Below are 12,634 nucleotides of genomic sequence, written 5' to 3'. Positions count from 1 at the left end.
GTGCTATTTATGTAGTGAATGAGTTAAAAGAGATCTAGGCTAGAGAACTGCCTCAGGCTATCCCCAAAAGGCACACTAAAGAACCTCAAGCGCCTAGCCACCAAACCCGGACATTTGAAAAGAAAGTGTTCAACAGTCGCTTGCTCTGCAGGATTCTCATAGCTTCTGTGATGGGAGTTGTAAGGAAGCCCAAACTTCTTTGCAGAAGTTCCGATTACCCAGTTACGAGTTTGAAAACAGAATGGCGGTAACTTCTTTAACCTGATTTTGGAAAAGATCGTGCAAGCACAGAACTTAATCGGTCAGACAGAGTATTTTATAAGAGCGTACAATTCTTGGCGTATGCCGATGATATTGACGTCAACGGTCTAAACAACCGCACTGTTAGTTCTGCCTTCTCCAAACTGGATAAAGAGGCAAAGTAAATGGGTCTGGTGGTGAACGAGGACAAAACGAAGTACCTCCTGTCTTCAATCAAACAGTCGGCGCACTCGCGTATCCGCACCCATGTCACTAATGACAGTTATGATTATCGAGGTTGTAAGAGACTTCGTTTATTTAGTGTTTGAGTGTTTGAGAGAAAGATTCTGCGCAAGATTTTTGGACCTTTGCAGGTTGGCAACGGCGAATATCGCAGACGATGGAACGATGAGCTGTATGAGCTTTACGACGACATAGACATAGCGCAGCGAATAAAGATCCAACGGCTACGTTGGCTGGGTTATATCGTCCGAATGGAAACAAGTGATTCGGCTCGGAAAGTGTGGTACCAACTGGTGGTATCGAGAAAGGGGGAAGGCCTCTTCTAGGTAGAACAAATCAGGTGGAGAGGAACTTGGCTTCACCTGTTGTGTCCATTTGGTGAAAGAAACTGTTATCGGTTATCGCGCCAATTTAGAAGAAAAAGTATATAAAATAAAATTTGAGCATTTTTTGATTAAATGTTTGAGAGAAATGAATTTTGCAATTTTTGTTCTCCAATTTTTTAACTATTTGAGTTCAAGGGTTAAAATAATTGTTTTAATATATTACCCCTTTGGAGACGGAGCCGCTGGACGGGCGAGCGTCGCTGAGCACGAGAGGTATTGGAGTGCGCAGTAAAGAAAATAAATACGTTGTGCGTTATAAAAGCTAAGGCAGAGATAAATTTTTCATAAAATCAAAAAATAATTATAATATCACTGCTAATGTTGAAATGCCTGAGTGGATTCGTTATTGCACGGATTTCACTTCCACTTGACGAAATAATGCCGTCATCTTCCGTCTTATCAGATTGAAAGTAATATTCGTCAGAAGTGTCACTATCCATCGTATCGTCTGCAGATCGCGTAGCCATCGTGCGTGGGATAAAATATAAAATATATAAAAAGCCGGCTGGTTTCTCTGGCTTTGACACTAAGAGACTGAATCGAAGAACTGAAATTCGTTCTGGCCTTACCGTCGTCGCACAAGGCAAGACTTCATCGCGTATGTCTCCTAATGTCTTTGAATGAAAACGTGACCCTTTTGTTATATCTGTGCGTGTCTTATTGCTCAGGACGACAGACGTTGCGAGCCATGCAGCTACGAACTAATTTGGGCGGCTATATGCCGACACTCATCCCCAAAGGGTTAATGATCAATTCGCCAATGCACTTGCTGGCAATTTATTTTATACACAAGGTTGCCAGAAAATTCGTCCTAGGTACGTAAGGACATTATTATTTAGGCCATTTCTCATTAATGTGCGTATGCCACATGATGGCGAAAACTTAACCGATTTTGGGTTATTTGATGTGAAAAATTATTTTTAAAAATATTTTTGGTTGCTGGTACTCCCACTTTTTTTAAATGTTGATTCAAGCGGCCATGTTTTTAGTTAAAACGTATACTAAGTAATGAAAGTCAGAAATAAAATTTGAACCAAGCCCTGCCATTTAAAATCGCTGCTTGACAAAGTGTTGAGTTTACGATTTTTCACCAAAAGTTTTCTGCGTCTCCCCAATAAAAAAAAAACAATTTGTATGGGGACTATTCTGCAAAATATATGAGAAACTAATACGTCTTTATACCCATCAAAAAAGGTATATTTTTTTAATAGACTCAGCAGATAGTTGTTTGGAATCACTGTCTCCCAGCATAGTCTCACACTCAGCATAGCGAGAAAGCGATACCAAATACTACCGGTTTAGTGGCATAATTTAAATAAACGAAAATGGCCGAGTAGGTTTAAAATATCTCAAAATTTGCGTTGATTCTTTATAATTTTCTTTATTGCCTGTGTTTTGAATTTCTTTTTTTATACAACGAGTGGTCGAAATTGTGGAGAAAATGCATCAGCTCCCTGTACGAAAAAAAACAAAAACAAAAAATTACCAAAAATCAAAGCGATTTTAATATAAAGGGATTTCCATTAAGAGGTGTTGTTTTGATATTCAAAGAAAAATTCTATTTTTTTATTATAAATGATCGGATGTTTATTTCATTAGAAAGAGGAAGGTCTGCCGTTAATAGTGGAAAATAACTTCAGGCAAATGACCACTACGACCACGCTTACAGGACAATTTTCCATAACCGAATTGCAAAGTGGCTGCCCTATGTCTTCGATAGCCTCACGAATTCCATCTTTGAGGTCTTGAATCGACCCTGGGCTATTGGCGTAGACCTTCTGTTTCACGTGTCACAAAGTGTTAAATCACAAGATCTCGGTGGCCAATTGTGATCACCTCTTCGAGAGATAACATGGCCCGGAAACTTGTATTGTATAGACTACCTAAATGCATATCTAGAATTTTTCTAAATACTCTCAGGAAGGATTTTAAAATTTTGATGAAATTAAAAAAAAAATAAAATAAATACAAATAAAAGTTATACATTTTTTACTTCCCAGAGATCTCATGGTTCCCTGTGAAACTATTTGGGATTTGATTAGATTAGATTTGTCGGGCGTTGGAAGTACAAGCATTCAATTAGGAGACCATTTTACTGCACCCGGTTAGAATTCAGTAGAAAGTATAGGGGGATAGGAAAGATAAAATGTGGGTGGTTCGACGAAAAAATTAGTTTGAGGTCACTCTTCTACAAATCTCTTTGATTCATTGATGAATCTTAAGATATCCGAAAGAGGAAGAGTATCAACTTCTTTCATACTCAGTATATCGCAATCCAATATCCTAGGTCTGATTCTGGAAAACGCCGGACAGCTACAAATAAAATGCTCTGCAGTGTCGTCATCCTCAAGACAGGATAGGCATTTCGGGCTGTCTACGACCCCTATGGTAGCCATATGCTGACCACAGACGTTGTGCCCTGTGATTATACTCACCAGTACTCTTAGGTCTTTTCTGCAGAGTTTTAGGAGAAAGGTCGCTAGTTTCCTGTTTGGTTCTTTCACAAAGAATTTGGCTACTCTGCGCGAGTTCAACCCAGACCAACGTCATATATAGGTAAACCTCATGAAGTCGTCAATACATAGTTGAATCAATGCAGAATTGACACCTAGAAAGGGTTCAGGGCGTAGTGGCATTGGGGAAAATTAAGCTTGAGGAGTTTGGATTACATCTATGCCCTGGTAGTCTATCAAGGTTTGGCCTACCGATCCGCTAGTGCTTAAAATAAATGAATATTTTTTTATCAGGTTTATAGTCCATTGCTTAAATTTCAGTTGCTAAGGCGTACAATAATACGTACAACGTATGGCGCAGAAGCTTGGACGATGACAACATTCGATGAAGCGACGCTTGGAGTGTTCGAGAGAAAGATTCTGCGTAAGATTTTTGGACCTTTGCACGTTGGCAATGGCGAATATCGTAGACGATGGAACGATGAGCTGTATGAGCTTTACGACGACATAGACATAGCGCAGCGAATAAAGATCCAGCGGCTTCGTTGGCTGGGTCATGTCGTCCGAATGGATACAAACGCTCCGGCTTTGAAAGTATTCGATGCGGTACCAGCTGGTGGTAGCAGAGGAAGAGGAAGGCCTCCTCTGCGTTGGAAAGATCAGGTGGAGAAGGACTTGGCTTCACTTGGTGTGTCCAATTGGCGCCGGTTAGCACGAGAGAGAAACGACTGGCGCGCTTTGTTAATCTCGGCCAAAATCGCGTAAGCGGTTATCGCGCCAATTAAGAAGAAGAAGAAGAAGGCGTACAAAGGCTATTCGCAAAGAGTCAGAAGCTCTTTACAGACTGTGCGCAAATAAAAAGTTGATTATTTAAAACACTAAAAATTTAAATTAGAAAAACTTAGGAAACACTTAAATGTGAATGTAAGAAAAAAAATGTGTCTTTAAAGGAGTAAACAAAATTTTTGTCACAATTGTTCGGGTATTTTCTTTCTCTTTTTTAGGAAAAGTCTGAACTTTTATGTTTTTTTTTAAGTGTGTATATTTCGCTTTGTATTGCACTTTTGAAGACTGAACTGGATATTCCATTTCCAACCTAGAAGCTTTACTCAACGATCACCAAATCTTACTGTGCCAGCTTATTTATACCTAAAATTGTGACTTTTTTGATACCTACTTTGATGTGTCCCACTTCCTCCAGCAATAATTCAAATTACTCATACGCCACGTTGTACTTTCGCTTGTAATTAGAGTCGTTGCACGTATTTGCAGTCTAAGTAGTGGCAGTTATAGCAGCCCAGTTGAAGTAGAAATTTAGGCCAATTTTGGTGAGTACTGCAATCTCATTAACGGAGAGCAAAGCAAGCACTGCATTGGAAGACGCCTCAATCATTGCAGGCAAATGTAGTGGAAATGGTGGCAATGTTGTTGCAGATTATTGCGCTGACAATGAACAAAATTTGTGTTAGCGGTTAATTGATACAAATTGCTTGCATAGGAACACTTGGACAATTGCGTGTGACATTGACTTTTCAGGCTTTGTTAAGCACTTAAATGTGAATGTTAACAACAAAATTGTTCTCTACAAGGAGAAAACAAAATTTTACTCGTAGTTTTTTGGGTATTTTCTTGCTCTTTATTAAATATAATGTGAAATTTTTTTTGTAGTTTGTATGTTTCGCTGCGTGTCATTTAAGCGAGAGCAACATGGTAAAGTTTTCATTACTACAAATGCCTACAATCAAAAAAAACTCCTACATAAAGATAAGTAACTCTAAAATTTGGTATATATGTGGATTTTTCATAAAACAGCTTATAGTATGTGACTAAAAGTGGTTTTGCTTTGGGTAAATAAATTGTTATTCATCATAGAAAAATTTACTATTTTATTGAATTTTGATTCTAATAGTTACTTAAGCTACATCCACAAACGACTAATTTATTAATTTTACTTCGAGAAAAGCAAGCAGTTCAGTGCCTGACAGAAAAAGCTGCTAAGTCGACTAAGCAACTTCGCTTTATCAGAAGCACGCGAATATGTTTCTAGTTTAAAAATAAGGCATGCTTAGGGTTCGGTTTTTCTGTGAAGGGGCGCCGTAATCAAGTGCGATTGGGCGTGACTACCATTCAATAGGTCTCAAATCCCGGATCTGTTGTAGATGTGAAACATTAAATGAGAGAAGAACTTTCTTCCTATTGATAGCTCGGCAAGCAATGGAAAACAGCAGGGGAGAAACATTTTTTTATACAAAATCATCTGGCGTCTGTAAAGACCCACAAAAATACCAGTATGAGTTGCTCGACCAAAGGGTACACGCGCTAATTTCATGTATTCGAGAGGTGGCCAAAGAGTTCGCTGATTGAAATAAAAGGGTTTCCAATAGGTAGTGTTATTTTGATATTCAAAGAAAAATGCTATTGCTTAATATAAATGATCGGATGTTTATTTCATTACAAAGAGGAAGGTATGCCGTTAACAGTGGAAAATAAAATATCAGGCAAATGACCTCCTCGTCCACGCTTACAGGACAATATCCTTTTCATGAAATTTTCCATAACCGAATTGCAAAGTGGCTGCCCTATGTCCTCGATAGTCTCACGAATTCCATCTTTGAGGTCTTGAATCGACGCTGGGCTGTTGGCGTAGACCTTCTCTTTCCCCGGCTCCAAAGAAAAAAGTCACAAGTTGTTAAATCACAAGATCTCAGTGGCCAATTGTGATCACCTCTTCGAGAGATGACACGGTCCGGAAACTTTTCCCGTAAAAGATCCATGGTTTCGTTGCTTGTGTGGCACATAGCGCCGTCTTGTTGAAAATAAACGTTGTCCAGATCAATACCATCTAATTCCGGCCATAAAAAATTGTTAATCATCTCTCGATAGCGCAATTCATTCACCTGTAACACCTGTTATTGGAAAACCGTTTAGTTCCATATGGATTTGTTGCGGTAGGGTTAGCTGCTCATGACGTATGACAATACTTTCTCAATCGGTTTTTTAAAATGATGATAAAACTCTTAGAATTGCGATTAATGTTGGATGGTTAAGAATTGATTAAAATATTATAATAAAACTTAATCAAATAATGCCTCCCGACTGCGACAAGTTACAATAAAAAGAGGATTCAATAGAAATTACTAAGCTCTGATTGTATATTAGCCCCAAGAATTTAAGTTTTTCATTTTTAATATAATATAATAACATATAAGACAAATGTTATTACATTAAAATGCTTTTTCCTTCTGCTTTTCCTAATAATTGATTTAAGTTTGCTGTCTTTACGGAGGACTGTTCGGAAACATTTCGAAGAGATTTCCAAATGGATGCGACCTATGCAGATTTCTCTGAGGCTTTTGATAGAGTATCTCACCCAATATTAATTGCCAAACTTGAGCGTTTCAGTTTTCACTCTCAATTTCTTAAATGGTTAATTTGCTATCTCAATAAAAAGATCTGTGTAGTTCGATTTGATATTGTATCGTTATATTCTTTCATTGCTTTTTCTTCTTCTATAATGACATTTCTTCATGTCTTTCATTGTGTAATTTTCTTCTATACCCGGGTGATTTAAAAATCTACAATATTAAGAAATTAAATGTCCAGAAGATTCATTCATTTTCCAGAGTGAGTTGAATAACTTATTTAATTGGTGTGGACTTAATCGTTTGTTCCTAAACATTAGTAAATGTCACTATATGCGAAAGATTTTAATGTTGTTCCAACAGCTTACATCTCGAACCCGCTGCTAAAGTCAATTAGTGAATTAAAGGACCTGGGAGTTTATTTTGACTCAAAGCTCAATTACAATACCTACATAAACTTTATTATTTCTAAATCGTTCGTAATGTTAGCCTATATTCGTCGAAATAGTTCTTCGTTTCCTAATCCCTATGTATGTAGAAATTCTAAGCTCAGTATTTCCAACAAACTTTTAGTATACAACACGGTGGGACAGATCCCTGTAAAATTCCGAAAAAAAATAATTTTTTTTTCATGAAATATATTAACATTTTAAGAATATTTCAAAAAAATTTTAGAACGTAAATTTAAGTATTTCTTATATTATAGATTGTCAACCGTGACGACTCTATTCTTTGCGTTCGAGCGCTGGGAGAGGTATAGTTACGTTGTATTCAAACTTTAGACTCGTTTTTCTCAAAACTTTATTTTTCGAATTGACGCGCACGCTAACTCGAAAAGCTAGTGACCGATCTCCCTGAAATTTTGCACACATTTTTTTTTTTGATATTACTTTCTATGTGAATTTACAATTCGAAAATTTTTCGAAAAAATAATTTTTTTGAAGCAAAAATAGTAGGAAAACTCGCCCCAAAATTCATTTTTTTAAGCATTTTATTTCGCGATTTTTTTTTCTTTTCCATTTTTTTTTAAATAATTCATACAGAAATTATGACATTAATAAACAAAAAAGTTTTTGGTTTTTGTATTCAGGTAACTGACGCCGATGCTACAATGGCCACCGATTGAGAAGCCTCTCTGCGACCTTCCTGGAATAATTGAGTGTACATCCGCCATTTTAAATGATTAAAGTAAAACAAAAAAAAAGTTCATATTCACTTTTTCATTTTAAATAATTTTAATGAAAATCGGGGAAAATATGGCCGTTTACAGGTATCTATCCCCTTAAAAGCTTATTGTTTTTAATGAAGAAACCTAGAATATTCATCGGAAAAATTGAAGAAAAAAATTGATCTTTGGCTTTTTGTTATTGCGGAGCCAGAACTCGTTGCCAATAAAAAAAAAATACCAGTCTAACGGTTAGACGCGATAGAAGTGAAACCTTGAACTGAGAGAGAATGAGACGAAAGCAGCATTAGGAGCGGAACAATTATAGGCTCATTATAACATTGCTATAAAGTTCATATTTTATTTTCTTCATTTTATTATTATTCATCCTCAATGTTTTCAATTTCAACAAATGATACGAGTGGCTTATGATAGCTAAAATATGATACAAATGCTTTGGTTTCGATGTTGTCAACATATCTTTGAAATACCGCGTCAATTGTTGTTTTTGATCGTGTTGTCGATTCAGTGCGATTGTTACACATTTTTAAATTGAATGTTGTATTGAGAAAGTCAATTAAAGGAACCGCTGTGTCCAATGCAAAATTTACGTTAAAATCGCCACTTAAAATCATTGGAACTTTATCGTAATCTTTTCTAAGTATCCGCGATACTTCTGGAGTATACTTTATTAAATTTTCGTGAATGGATTCCGTGATGCTATTTATTGATTGATTCGGTGAAATATAAATTGCCACAATTAAAACTGTTTTTCCATTGCTCAATCTGGTTTCGCATGCACATATAATATTTCTCCCAATTTAGAGAGCTGAACAGACAGTGATTCTAGTTGCTGTGCATTCAGATCTATCTGTGGAGTTACAATACGAGCAGCGTCATTTTGATTGTGGTATATTGCAACACCGCCTGCAATTGCGGTAAATATTTAAAAATGAAAATATTTACGAATATAAAAATACGGACGCAATACAGCACACGCGGTTGCTATTATGAGCGTCGTAACGCGTATATTACACAGACGTACTAACATACACACAAGCATTCGTAGGACGCTTGGTCTAAGCAAGTATTAGGTATTGTAGTATAGGTATACATAATGCCTTCTCGCTCACCGTGGTTTCGTAATACACAGGCGCGCACACATACGTACTAGCATACATACAAACATACATACGTGTGACGCTTGAACTAAACACCAAAGCAAGTAAGAGGCAGTGTGTACATACTACAATACTCACTATACTAGCGTGGCTCAGCAGTACGCAGCCACACACATATACGTATATCAACATATAACGCTTCGTAGCCAAGAATGTCGCTTTTTCGTTTCATCGAGTCTTAAATCACTCCCAAGGATTCTAAAGAAGTTTTCACTTCAAAATGGAGTTCTGCCCTAGATAGTTTCTTTCAAAATCATTTGCGGACATTTAAAAAAAATTACAAAATCTGACCAAAAATTGCTTCTTCTTGGATTTCTGAACAAAATTGGTGAACAAATCGCCATTGTGCCTCGGTGAGTTTGAAAATCAATCCTCTTCTTCTTTATGTACTATTTGTAATCGAATGTAAGTGATTATACAATTTAAAAGTAATAGCATTTTTTTTTTGTTTTTTCTGTACAATGTTTTTTTGATTGTTTATGTTTTTTATTTAAATTTTGAACTATATTTGAAAATAATTCGCGGCCTCTGCGGTGTGTCTCCAAGAGGAGACCCACACGTTGTATACCATATACCACTGCCTTATATTCCTCAACCAAGAAAACTGCCAACGTCCGATACCTCTTCTTTCTTCAATTTTGCCCTGCAATATGAGTTGCAACAGTTCATATTTCGGGTTTCGTGGAATTCGCCCCAAATATGAAGTTTTTCGTCGTTTGATGCACGTGATTAGTTCTCTACCGACATGAACTCTTCGCAGCTTTTCTTCATTAGAAACGTGATCGGTCCATGGTATCTGGAGCAATCTCTGGAGAAGCCAAATTTCAAATGCTTCCAGTCTAGTCATGTCGGAAAATTTTATGGCCCATATTTCCCTGACATATAGCAAAACTGACCTAAATCCAAAGCACTTTGGCTTTATCAAAATGGAAATTTGTATGGCTTATCATTTTTTTCGCAGTTATTTGACAACATTTCCAAAGCCATTTCTCTATATTTTTGGATCCTCTGACTGATTTCATGCAGGAATTTTATGGTCTGGTTCTTGCATTTTTTTGGCCGTTAGACCGCTATTTCCTTTTGGACCCCCTCACAGATTTTACATACGAATTGAATGTTCTTGTTCTTGGCACTTTTCTCCGTAAACTGGTGTAATAAAACATATTAAATGCCTCTTCTATTCAATATAAAAAAAAAACACAGCAGGTGTAAACTGTGGGTGCTGCTTGTGGCATGGAGATGTACTACATTCAAATATATTATAAAATAATGAAAATGTTAAATATAAAAGCGTACTTTTTTACGCCTCCGACAAGGGCTGCATTGCATTTCTCTAGAGGAAAACGACGAGAGCTGGGCATTGAAATTTAGCTTACCCAATGATGGGTGAATTTAAATAGCTTTTTGTTTGTGGTTATGCTTTGTGACGCCGTGAAGGTAGTTGGGCAAATCAAGCAAAGCATCACCAACGGAAGCCGAAACCAGCACCACATCCCAGTGAATGCCACAACCCACCGGATACCCCCCATCCTTACCTCTAATACACTGTTAAATGCATTAAGATCGCTATTCAGCGAAGCCACGCAGCCACATTTTCGTCATCAAACTCAACCGTCATTTGCGGCTGGTGTTGAGTGCGAGGAGGACAAGGAGGACAAGGAGAAGGGGGAGGACAAGAGAAACGAGAAAATATGCTAATCCTGGTATTTTGCGCAAATGCTGAAAATATGTTAATTTTTATTACAAATTAAGTGAAAATTTAATTTAGCCGGATTAATGTAAGCGCGTGAATATGCAGGCGCCAGTGGCTACTGTGTGCGGCTCATGAGAAGCTTAAATGGGTTTGTTTGCATAACTATGTGTGTGTGTATGTCTGTGTGTGTGGGCAGCATATGAAATTTTAAGTGGCCCAATTGTGTAGATATGCCTGGCTGGCATTTTTTGTTTGCTTGTTTGCGTGCATGTTTGTGTGCGCTCAGCGTATTTTTATTTCATTGCGCATTTGCGTGCGGCTGTGTGGCTGTGCAAGAAAATACATTTAATGCGCAGCGCTGGACATGAAACAAATAAGCAAAAAACGAAAAAAAGCTTAAATGAATGCTCACACAGCTACTTAGTTGCACACACACACACACACATTTGTATCCATATATATGAGTATAAGCGCTATTAGCTAACTTAATGCAAAATTTCTCAAAACGCTTTCCATTTAATTCCATTTGCAGTTCAGAAATTTTATTATCTCTTACATTTAATACCCAAATTTTAAATGGATTTTAATTTATTGCCATTTTTATTACCTCTCTGTTAAGTGAAAATAATCAAAGAACAAAAAAAAAAAAAAAACAAAAAAAAAAAAGAACAAAAACAAAAACAAGAAAAAAAACAATTAAAGCAAATGCCTTCAACTCCTACAAATGGTTTGGCGACTCGCTACGCTACACCGCGGCAAAGTTGGCTTGATGACTTCTGCGACTCATTAGCAGCAGGTTTTTCAGATTTTTGCACTGATTTACCAGCTTTAAGCTTTTTTCCAATTATTATTTTCATTTTTTTGTTTTCTCTTTTTCCATTTACCACACACTCTGCAACATTCGAGTGCAACGGCATATAAATGTGTGTGCGCGCTTGCGTGCAACCACTTAACCATTGGTAAGACAAACTTTCACACATTTAACTGCTTGAACGAATTTAACGGTGCATCTGGTTGTTCGAGGCTTCGGTAGTTGCATTGCAACCGGATGTTGGACCCATTTTTTGTTTTGTTTTGGTGGGTGCGGTAGGGTTCAAAATGCCTTAGCACTTACAGCGAACGTTGTCAACTGCGTCGGGTGGTGTGACCACTAAAACGATTCCTCCTCTCTTTCCCCGAACTGCTTTCTATATTACTTCGGGATCCATAAAGGACCAATATTATTCACTTACGTCTGGGTCGACCATATTTGTAACCAGCTTTCATGCTATAGGCTCGTCTTCTTGTGTTTCTATCTGCGCGGCTTCGCTTTGTTGCACTGTGTCGAGGTCAATCTTTTTTTCGATGTGTTTCTTTACTGCGTTCCAGCTGTCCTCGCGTTCGAGAATTTTGCTGATTATGTTGATCGGATGCTGCCAATCTGCGCCCTCATAGCATTTTTTTCGTGGCCCAAGAGGAAATGAGTTGAGAAGTAGTTCACTTCCCCGAAGTTCCTTTGGACCCATTTGAAGGTTGTTGGAATAAGTTTCACCGTTCATCTGCCACTCGGTTTAGTGTCCCATTGGCTTTTCCACCGCAGTATGATTGGGCATCTCCGTTCTGTGCAGCTAGAGATCACGTGTTTCTCTTGGAGTCCCACGCATTCATTCGTTCTCGGACCAACATCCAATGTTTTTTACGTGAGTACCTGCTGCCGACAGCTCTAACCCACGGTACCCAAAAGCACACGGATCAAAATCAATTATCAATGATCAGGCCCCAAACAAATTTTGGTACCAATTGGCAGAGTGGCATGGACACACTAACCGCCCGCCTTGTTAGGGCTCAAGGCCTACCAATACCTCTGCCGTTTTACAGGTCCCTGCACCCGGTTGCAATGCAACTCCATATCGACCTTAAACCTACCCGCGC

The sequence above is a fragment of the Anastrepha ludens genome, chromosome 3 (genome assembly GCF_028408465.1).
Source record: "Anastrepha ludens isolate Willacy chromosome 3, idAnaLude1.1, whole genome shotgun sequence".
NCBI lineage: Eukaryota > Metazoa > Arthropoda > Insecta > Diptera > Tephritidae > Anastrepha > Anastrepha ludens.
Note: the sequence above shows the minus strand (reverse complement) of the source record.